Here is an 11,637-nt window from a genome sequence, read left to right as displayed (position 1 = left end):
CGTAAACACGTGATTTACATAAACAACAGTTCCTATTGGTTGCATGTCTCAATTACTGTTATGTTGCTATGATATGCAAGACCCTGCCTTTGGTTAAAAATATTTTCAAAAAATATAAATACATGTAACGCATCAACATTTCACATTCTTATGTATATTCAAACTATCATTCTTTTAGGTACCTGAGAACAGAGGATAAGACAACATTTTACAATGGGAATAAGTCTGTGTGCGTGCGTGCTTGCGTGCGTATGTGTGTTTGTGTGTACCGCAAACACATGCACAAGCATACACAATCGGACGGCTCCATTTCCTATGTAAATATGTACTTTTGTATTGAAAACACTGGACCTATTTATGAATGTTATCAATGATTACACACAAAGGTCCTAATACTTGATTAATGAGATTGTTTTAGCTTTTCTTTTTCTAGAGGTTTAGCTATTACGAAAAATACAATAAGTGATACCTCGCCAGAAGGTTCTGGCTATCACATTTTGTTATAGGTATCTGCGAAAGTACTTACATGATATTACAAATGTACATGATTTTTCTATGGGATCAACCTAATGGAGACTGTCATGAAAGCATCTGGTCAAAGACAACAGACAATGACAGAAAATAAATAGATAATATAGGTATAGATAACTATTTTAGGAAGATAACGAGAAATTTGGTCATTCACATAAGAATGCATTGAACAATAAAAAGGTTTAGCATACATCATTTAAAACTTTTATCAAAAGAAAATAACATTTACAAAATAATATATCAACTACTATATATGTTTTCTTTACAAATTTATTGTCGACCCAAAACGCTACACATTTTATTACATGGTAAGACGTATAGTTTTGCCTGTCATCGTTATGTTACAGTAGAAAATAATTTTGTACGTGATGAAAGGCGAGTTTATGTTATCTGTCTGGGAAACCATTCAGTAACCTTGGCCAGAAACTAAAAAGGAGTATGCCTTAGTGAACTCTGACGTAGCTTCGTCATATATGTTTGATCAATGTCTTGCCTTCAATCTCAAATATGATTATTTAGAGCAACCTCATGATAAAATGAACAATAGGAGAAACCAAATCATAACAGTGTGAACTAATTCAGATAATTTAAAACTACAATAATGTTTTCGTTATATCATGTGATGTGTCTTATAAATGGATTAATATCAAAACATAATACTTTTTATATAAACATTTAGATCCAATAGTTAACATTTTTCTTCTTGCTTAGAATGTGAGAGAGGACAATAGTTCAAAATGGTGAACTGTGTTCTCATTTTACTGTACCTTCACTTGTGTTGGTAACAACGGGGGCATATGGTGATTATGCTATTTTTCACCTGAATTTGTTAATCTTTAAATATTTCATATAATTAAGGTGTATGATGACAGTAAAGTTGGTAGGCAGTTGGTAGTTGGTAGTTGAACATTCGAATAACCAACTACGTACTAGTTGCCAGTTGGTTATTCAAAATGTATAAGCAAGTCTGATTACCTTTTAAAACATAATGATGAAAAATCATTCTTATCCATGTTTTGTTCTTTAATATTAATCTTCATTTCTTAAAATGCATTCAGCAGTCTCAAAAAGTACCTTGAGAGCCAGTTGCCAATTCGCGATATGTTTCAGAAAAGCTTCTTTTTTTTCAGTCACACATGGATAAAATCATTCAATATGACATTTGATATGGTCTTTCATATCAATATCCGACACTTTCAACGTAAAGATCAGTCTTGGAAACACTCAGGAGAGCCAGTTGCCAATTCGCGTGTGAATAACCAACTGCCTACTGGTAGGCAGCTGGTTATTCGACATTTTACATACAGTCAGTGTTTTGGTAGAACATGATAAAAAATTTATTCTAACCCTTGTTTTGTTCTTTAATGATAATATTTATTCCTTTAAATGCATTCAGCAGTCTCTAAAGCACCAGAAGAGCCAGTTGGCAATTCGCGATATGTTTCAGAAAAGCCGATTTTTCAGACACATATCAAAAAAAAATAATTCAATTTTATATATATTTCGTTCTTTTGTATCAATACCCTACACTTTCAACGTATAGGTCAGTCTTGGAAACAATCAGGAGAGCCAGTTGCCAATTCGCGTGCGAATAAACAACTGCCTACTGGTAGGCAGTTGGTTATTCAACATTTTACAGACAGTCAAAGTTTTTGTCGAAAATGATAAAAAAAAATCAATCTAGTCCTTGTTTCGTTCTTTAATGTTAATATTTATTCCTTTAAATGCATTCAACAGTCTCAAAATGCACCAGGAGAGCCAGTTGCCAATTCGCGATATGTTTCAGAAAAGTCGATTTTTCAGACACATATGCATAAAATAATTCAATTTTACAGATATTTTGTTCTTTCATATCAATATCAGACACTTCCAACGTATAGGTCAGTCTTGGAAACACTCAGGAGAGCCAGTTGTCAATTCGCGTGTGAATAACCAACTGCCTACTGGTAGACAGTTGGTTATTCGACATTTTACTGACAGTCATAGTTTTGGTAGAACATGATAAAAAAATCATTCTAACCCTTGTTTTGTTGTTTTATGTTAGTATTTATTCTTTCAATGCATTCAACAGTCGCAAAAAGCACCAGGACAGCCAGTTGCCAATTCGCGATATGTTTCAGAAAAGCCTTTTTTTCAGACACAAATGAAAAAAATAATTCAATTTTACATATATTTTGTTATTTCGTATCAATATCCGACACTTTCAACGTATAGGTCAGTCTTGGAAACAATCAGGAGAGCCGGTTGCCAATTCGCATGCGAATAACCAACTGCATACTGGTAGGCAGTTGGTTATTCGACATTATACAGACAGTCATTGTTTTGGTAGAACATGATTAAAAAATCATTCTAACCCTGGTTTTGTTCTTTTATGTTAGTATTTTTTCTTTAAATGCATTCAACAGTCTCAAAATTCACCAGGAGAGCCAGTTGCCAATTCGAGATATGTTTTAGAAAAGCCGATTTTTCAGACAAATATGAATAAAATAATTCAAATTTACATACATTTTGTTATTTCGTATCAATATCCGACACTTTCAACGTATAGATCCGTCTGCGAAACAATCAGGAGAGCCAGTTGCCAATTCGCGTGCGAATAACCAACTGTCTACTGGTAGGCAGTTGGTTATTCGACATTTTACAGACAGTAATAGTTTTGGTCGGAAACGATAAAAAAAATCAATCTAGTCCTTGTTTCGTTCTTTAATGTTAATATTTATTCTTTTCAATGCATTCAAGAGTCTCAAAATGCACCAGGAGAGCCAGTTGCCAATTCGCGATATGTTTCAGAAAAGCCGATTTTCAGACACATATTCATAAAATAATTCAATTTTACATATATTTTGTTCTTTCGTATCAATATCCGACACTTCCAACGTATAGGTCAGGCTTGAAAACACTCAGGAGAGCCAGTTGCCAATTCGCGTGCGAATAACCAACTGCATACTGGTAGGCAGTTGGTTATTAGACATTTTACAGACAGTCATATATTTGGTCGAAAATGATGAAAAAAATCAATCTAGTCCTTGTTTCGTTCTTTAATGTTAATATTTATTCCTTTCAATGCACCCAACTGTCTCAAAATGCACCAGGAGAGCCAGTTGCCAATTCGCGATATGTTTCAGAAAAGCCGATTTTTCAGACACATATGCATAAAATAATTCAGTTTTGCATATATTTTGTTATTTCATATCAATATCCGACACTGTGAACGTATAGGTCAGTCTTGGAAACACTCAGGAGAGCCAGTTGCCAATTCGCGTGCGAATAACCAACTGCCTACTGGTAGGCAGTTGGTTATTCAACATTTTACAGACAGTCTGTGTTTAGGTCGAAAATGATAAATAATTCATTCTTATCCTTGTTTTGTTCTTTAATGTTAATTTTTTTTCCCTTTAAATGCATACAAAAGTCTCAAAATGCACCAGGAGAGCCAGTTGCCAATTCGCGATATGTTTCAGAAAAGCCCTTTTTTCAGACACATATGAATAAAATAATTCAATTTTACATATATTTTGTTCTTTCGTATCAATATCCGACACTTTCAACGTATAGGTCAGTCTTGGAAACACTCAGGAGAGCCAGTTGCCAATTCGCGTGCGAATAACCAACTGCCTACTGGTAGGCAGTTGGTTATTCGACATTTTACAGACAGTCATTGTTTTGGTAGAACATGATAAAAAATAATTCTAACCCTTGTTTTGTTCTTTTATGTTAATATTTATTCTTTTAAATGCATTCAACAGTCTGAAAATGCACCAGGAGAGCCAGTTGCCAATTCGCGATATGTTTCAGAAAAGCCGATTTTTCAGACACATGTGCATAAAATAATTCATATAATTACATATTTTTTGTTCTTTCAGTATCAAATATTTTCAACAAGTAGATAGATCTAGGGAACACCATGGTATGTCAGTTGCCAATTCGCTTGTGAATTACCAAATGCCTACTGGTAGAAAGTTAGTAAATCGACATTTTCAAGAAAGTCCATTTTTAGTCTAAAATGGTAAAAATGTCGTCTTTGAAGTATTTTTTTATTTATTAAAATCTGTGCATTCAGTAGTCTTCGAAGGCATGGAGGGAGCCAGTTGCCAATTCGCAACATTTTTCAGAAAATCTTTTTTTTACACACATAAAACATACAATAATGTTTTAATTATTGTTATTATCTTTTTTTTTATCAATATCAAACATTTTCACCAAGTAGAACAGTCTTCGGAACATTAAGGAGAGCCAGTTGCCAATTCGCGTGCGCAGTTGGTTATTCGACATCTCGTTAATGAAATTAACATTAGCTTCAAATTCAACGATTTGATATTTGAATTTTGAACTGACAAACTACAAGAAACTAATTAGGGGTCATGCCTACTTTTAAAACAATTAACTTATCACCATAGCAGTAAAATTCCAGACCCCTGTAGAGTTACGGGGTCACAGGACGTCACAATTATGATATTGTGACGTTTTTGTATCTGGATGATTTTGATCTGAACACGTATTGTTACAGCTAGAATGTGTTTCGGGGATAATGTCGCAAATGAAAGGTAAGTGTTTATATATATACATCTTAAGCGTTTTGTATTTTCTAATTAAGCACTGATATTTGATACTATTTATTATCTGAAATATATATAGAACTATTTGAATGTACTTTCAGATTCTATTTTGTCATAATAAACTGCAAAACCAAGATTAAATACATGGTGAGAAATGCATTTTTCCTGTTTGCAGCCTTTCGAAAAACTTGCTTTCTTTTAATTTTATTTTCTTATTGGCTCATGAAAATATGATACTAATGCACAGACAATAGAATTAATATATTTTGATAATATTGAGGTAAGATTCAAGAGCATTAACATTGTTATAATGTGGCAATACTTTATGTTGATAGATAAATATATTGCATGTAGATTTTATTTTTGTTGGAGGGACAGGGAGGGGTCTGAATCTTGTTTATTTATGTGTAATATACAAGGAAATGTTTCTCGTGACTGTTTTGCTCGGTACCTTCCTTATGTTATAACTATGCAATACTAAATGTAGACATGCCTAGCGAAGGGAGCTGGAAATTTCACACTTTAAGCTTAAATCTCCCAAACCACCAGTAACGATTATGTTACGTGTGCTGAAATCTTTGTTTTTCGCCAAGAGTATGACCTAAGACGGTTAATTTTTAATGGATTTGCGCGCGGAACGAACAAAAAATCCAAACTTGTTGGCTTTTTATCAGCTTTCATTTTCATATGGATTTTGCCCTTGTAGTACTATATAGTAATAACGAACGATGTATGGAAGAAAGTATATATTATGCTATGAAAGTTCGCCTTAATAAAGAAGTGCAAGCCTGGCCAGCGGAAAACAAAACATAAATGCATAGGAATACTACATGATCGATTTTGCGCGAGGTAAGGAACTGGAAAATATTTAATATCTTTCCTTTTTAATTGAACAGGAAAATAATTTGAAAAACGTTAATTGGCAGATTTTAAGAGAAAGCTACATATATTATAGAGCATTCAAATTGAAACATATATATATATATAGTTGAAACATGTATTACCTAGCCACATTAAAAATTGTCATTTTACCTAAGCGGAATGACGAGCTTTAATATAGCTAAATAAACATACTATGTGCTAGAAAACTGTGATTCAATTTAAACGCCCCATATTATTTAAATAATACATGGCAGTGAGTGTTTTATTGATATTTACGGCTCGGTTGTAAATACAGTTTTCGGGTTGACAATATCAATAACAACCTCATTGCATCGGCTCAGGGTGAAAATATAGTTTTCGGGTTGACAATATCAATAACACCCTCACTGCATCGGCTCAGGGTGAGAATACAGTTTTTGGGTTGACAATATCAATAACACCTTCACTGCATCGGCTGAGGGTGAAATACAATTTTCGTGTTGAAAATATCAATAACACCCTCACTGCATCAGCTGAGGGTGAAAATACAGTTTTCGGGTTGACAATATCAATAACACCCTCACTGCATCGGCTCAGGGTGAAAATACAGTTTTCGGGTTGACAATATCAATAACACCCTCACTGCATCGGCTGAGGGTGAAAATACAGTTTTCTGGTTGACAATATCAATGACACCCTTACTGCATCGGCTCGGATGAAAATTCAGTTTTTGGGTTGACAATATCAATAACACGTTATTCACTTTATTATATAGAAGCAACAAAACAAGAAAAATATAAATAGCAACTGAAATTTTATTATGCAACAAAGAAATGCTTGCATATTTGGCATTGTTTAAAGTGCAAACTTTTTTATATTAAATGGTTTCATCCTTATATATAATACATATTTCTTTACATGGAGTTCGTTCAAATACCATTACATAAAGTAAGTACTTCTTTATATAAAGCGGATTCTTTTTAAAAAGAAGAAAACGGTCCCTAAATCCTCATACGAAGCTTGCGATGCCGTATAATAGAGTCGTTATTAAATTATATGAAGAGGATATTTGATAATATAATCATTATGTTATTATGCGTAGTGGATTGTTCATTATATAGAGTAGTTATGTCTTTGTGTAAATAGGTCAAAAGCGGAAGTGCATTTACCACATCATATATCAGGTCCTAGATTGCTAAGACGATGCATGTCATTAATATTAATCCCAAGTCAATAAAATGGACATTAACACTCAGCAGCGGGACTATAGATTACGGCAGTGGTCAACTTTGGTAATTACACTGGACAGTGTGTGAAATAATTAGAAGGAATGTGTAAAACAAAAACATTGTTATATGAGCTGCACCATGAGAAAACCAACATAGTGTGTTTGCGACCAGCATGGCTCCAGACCAGCCTACGCATCTGCACAGTCTGGTCAGGATCCAAGCTAGCTGTTCACTTTCAAAGTCTATTGCAATTAGAGAAACCGTTAGCGAACAGCATGGATCCTGACCAGACTGCGCGGATGCGCAAGGCTGGTCTGGATCCATGCTGGTCGCTTACCCACAATGTTGGTTTTCTCATGGCGCGGCTCATTATGATATAGTAGACTATATATAAATCATGAATTTGAAACACCTCAACTCGACTATTTAGTTATTGAAAAAATCAAAGCAATAACCAAAAACTTGTAAATTTAATTACATTTAAATTATGGTTAAAAATGAAACAGACGTACAAATGAGTGTTGCATATCAGATTTGTTTACAATATACTATACATACAACAAAAGCACTGATTCTTTTAATAATCAATGAAAAATATACAACCCTTTTTCTCTTTTGTAGTCTACATATTGCTGGATATTAGCAATATGATACTACAAATTCTACAAACAGTTTGTTTTTCGGCATTTATCAGGAAGACCAGTTTTTTGTTTATTTATCCTTTTTTTTTGTCTTTTTCCGTTTTCAACATTTTTTTCCAATTTGGAAGGTTAATTTTCTTATGGGTTGAGCAACTGGTTTGGTCGGCCTTTAACTGAAAATCTTTCAATTTTACAAGGCTTTTGAACCTGTCCTGAAATGAACTTAGGCATTTTAACCCCAGTCAGATGTTCAGCTCTGATGAACTCTGCACATTGTTTAAATTCCGATGCGTAATAGCCCCATTAGCACAACCGATTTATGACCTAAGATTCCTCGTCCAGCTTGATTAATGACTTGAAACTTCTTGAAACTCGATCTCATGAACGGTGTTGTTGAACTTGACCTGCAGCTTTGTTTTTCTCGAGGATTTTCATTGGTGACTTGCTGCCATGTGAATATATTTAATGGTATGCAGTTGGTTATTTTATATTTGTCGAAAATTCACTATTTCGGTCGAAAGTCATAGAAGTATTCAATATTATTAGATATATCCACTTAAACATTTAGTTTGTACTTACACATCAATATCTGACACTTTCATTTGGAAACATTCAGGAGAGCCTGTGGCGTGCAAAAAAAAAAACAACTACCTACTTGTAGTCGGTATTAAATCTCACGCATTGAGTTTACGCATACATTGAATGTACACTAGTAAAACCTATGTTAAACCTAACTCTAACCTTTAGTCAGTATATAGAACACACAATAGTGCGTATATTAAATAGGGGCGATTTAATGTTGACGCGTACATGTAGCAGTAAGATTGTTGATGCCATTTTTAAGGCGTAAAATGAATTGTTTTTTGTTGTTCTTTTTTAATGAATTTAAAGGAATAAAAATAACATTAAAGAACAAAACAAGAAAAACAATGAATTATTTATCATTTTCGTCCTAAACACTGACTGTCTGTAAAATGTTCAATAACCAACTGCCTACCAGTTGGTTATTCGCACGCGAATTGGCAACTGGCTTTCCTGAGTATTTCCAAGACTGACCTATACGTTGAAAGTATAGGATATTGATATGAAAGAACAAAATATATGTAAAATTGAATTATTTTATGCATATGTGTCTGAAAAAAGGATTTTCTGAAATATATCGCGAATTGGCAACTGGCTCTCCTGGTGCATTTTGAGACTGTTGAATGCATTGAAAGGAATAAATACTAACATAAAAGAATGAAACAAGGGTTAGAATGAATTTTTTATCATGTTCTCCGAAAACAATGACTGTCAGTAAAATGTCGAAAAACCAACTGCCTACCAGTAGGCAGTTGGTTATTCGCACGCGAATTGGCAACTGGCTCTCCTGAGTGTTTTCAAGACTGACCTATACGTTGGAAGTGTCGCATATTGATATGAAAGAACAAAATATATGTAAAATGGAATTATTTTATTCATATGTGTCTGAAAAATCGGCTTTTCTGAAACATATCGCGAATTGGCAACTGGCTCTCCTGGTGCATTTTGAGACTGTTGAATGCATTTAAAGGAATACATATTAACATTAAAAAACGAAACAAGGACTAGATTGATTTTTTATCATTTTCGAGCAAAACTATAACTGTAAAATGTTGAATAACCAACTGCCTACCAGTAGGCAGTTGGTTATTCGCACGCGAAATGGCAACTGGCTCTCTTGAGTGTTTCCAAGACGGACCTATACGTTCAAAATGTCGGAAATCGATACGAAAGAACAAAATATATATAAAATTGAATTATTTTATGCATATGTGTCTGAAAAATCGGTTTTTCTGAAACATATCGCAAATTGGCAACTGGCTCTCCTGGTGCATTTTTAGACTGTTGAATGCATTTAAAGGAATAAATATTAACATTAAAGAACGAAACAAGGACTAGACTGATTTTTTTTTATCATTTTCGACCAAAACTATGACTGTAAAATGTTGAATAACCAAGTGCCTACCAGTAGGCAGTTGGTTATTCGCACGCGAATTGGCAACTGGCTCTCCTGATTGTTTCCAAGACTGACCTATACGTTGAAAGTGTCGGGTAATGATACAAAAGAACAAAATATATGTAAAATTGAATTATTTTATTCATATGTGTCTGAAAAAAAGGCTTTTCTGAAACATATCGCAAATTGGCAACAGGCTCTCCTGGTGCATTTTGAGACTGTTGAATGCATTTAAAAGAATAAATACTAACATAAAACAACAACAAAACAAGGGTTAGAATGAATATTTTATCATGTTCTATCAAAACAATGACTGTCAGTAAAATGTCGAACAAACAACTGCCTACCAGTAGGCAGTTGGATATTCGCACGCGAATTGGCAACTGGCTCTCCTGAGTGTTTCCAAGACTGACCTGTATGTTGAAAGTGTCGGATATTGATACGAAAGAACAAAATATATGTAAATTTGAATTATTTTATTCATATGTGTCTGAAAAATCGGCTTTTCTGAAACATATCGCGAATTGGCAACTGGCTCTCCTGGTGCATTTTGAGACTGTTGAATGCATTTAAAGGAATACATATTAACATTAAAAAACGAAACAAGGACAAGATTGATTTTTTATCATTTTCGAGCAAAACTATAACTGTCAGTAAAATGCCGAATAACCAACTGCCTACCAGTAGGCAGTTGGTTATTCGCACGCGAATTGGCAACTGGCTCTCTTGAATTTTTCCAAGACGGACCTATACGTTGAAAGTGTCGGTAATCGATACGAAAGAACGAAATACATGTAAAATTCAATTATTTTATGCGTATGTGCCTGAAAAATCGGCTTTTGTGAAACATATCGCGAATTGACAACTGGCTGTCCTGTTGCATTTTTAGACTGTTGAATGCACTTAAAGGAATAAGTATTAACATTAAAGACCGAAACAAGGATAAGACTGATTTTTTTATCATTTTCGACCAAAACTATGACTGTCTGTAAAATGTTGAATAACCAACTGCCTACCAGTAGGCAGTTGGTTATTCGCACGCGAATTGGCAACTGGCTCCCCTGATTGTTTCCAAGACTGACCTATACGTTGAAAGTGTCTGGTAATGATACAAAAGAACAAAATGTATGTAAAATTGAATTATTTTATTCATATGTGTCTGAAAAAAAGGCTTTTCTGAAACATATCGCGAATTGGCAACGGGCTCTCCTGGTGCATTTTGAGACTGTTGAATGCATTTAAAAGAATAAAAAATAACATAAAACAGCAACAAAACTAGGGTTAGAATGAATATTTTATCATGTTCTACCGAAACAATGACTGTCAGTAAAATGTCGAATAACCAACAGCCTACCAGTAGGCAGTTGGTTATTCGCACGCGAATTGGCAACTGGCTCTCCTGAGTGTTTCCAAGACTGACCTATACGTTGAAAGTGTCTGATATTGATACGAAAGAACAAAATGTATGTAAATTTGAATTATTTTATTCATATGTGTCTGAAAAATCAGCTTTTCTGAAACATATCGCGAATTGGCAACTGGCTCTCCTGGTGCATTTTGAGACTGTTGAATGCATTTAAAGGAATACATATTAACATTAAAAAAACGAAACAAGGACTAGATTGATTTTTTTATCATTTTCGACCAAAACTATGACTGTCTGTAAAATGTTGAATAACCAACTGCCTACCAGTAGGCAGTTGGTTATTCGCACGCGAATTGGCAACTGGCTCTCCTGATTGTTTCCAAGACTGACCTATACGTTGAAAGTATCGGGTATTGATACAAAAGAACAAAATATATGTAAAATTGAATTATTTTATTGATATGTGTCTGAAAAA

The sequence above is a fragment of the Mercenaria mercenaria genome, unplaced genomic scaffold (genome assembly GCF_021730395.1).
Source record: "Mercenaria mercenaria strain notata unplaced genomic scaffold, MADL_Memer_1 contig_3720, whole genome shotgun sequence".
NCBI lineage: Eukaryota > Metazoa > Mollusca > Bivalvia > Venerida > Veneridae > Mercenaria > Mercenaria mercenaria.
This window is presented reverse-complemented; position numbering follows the sequence as displayed.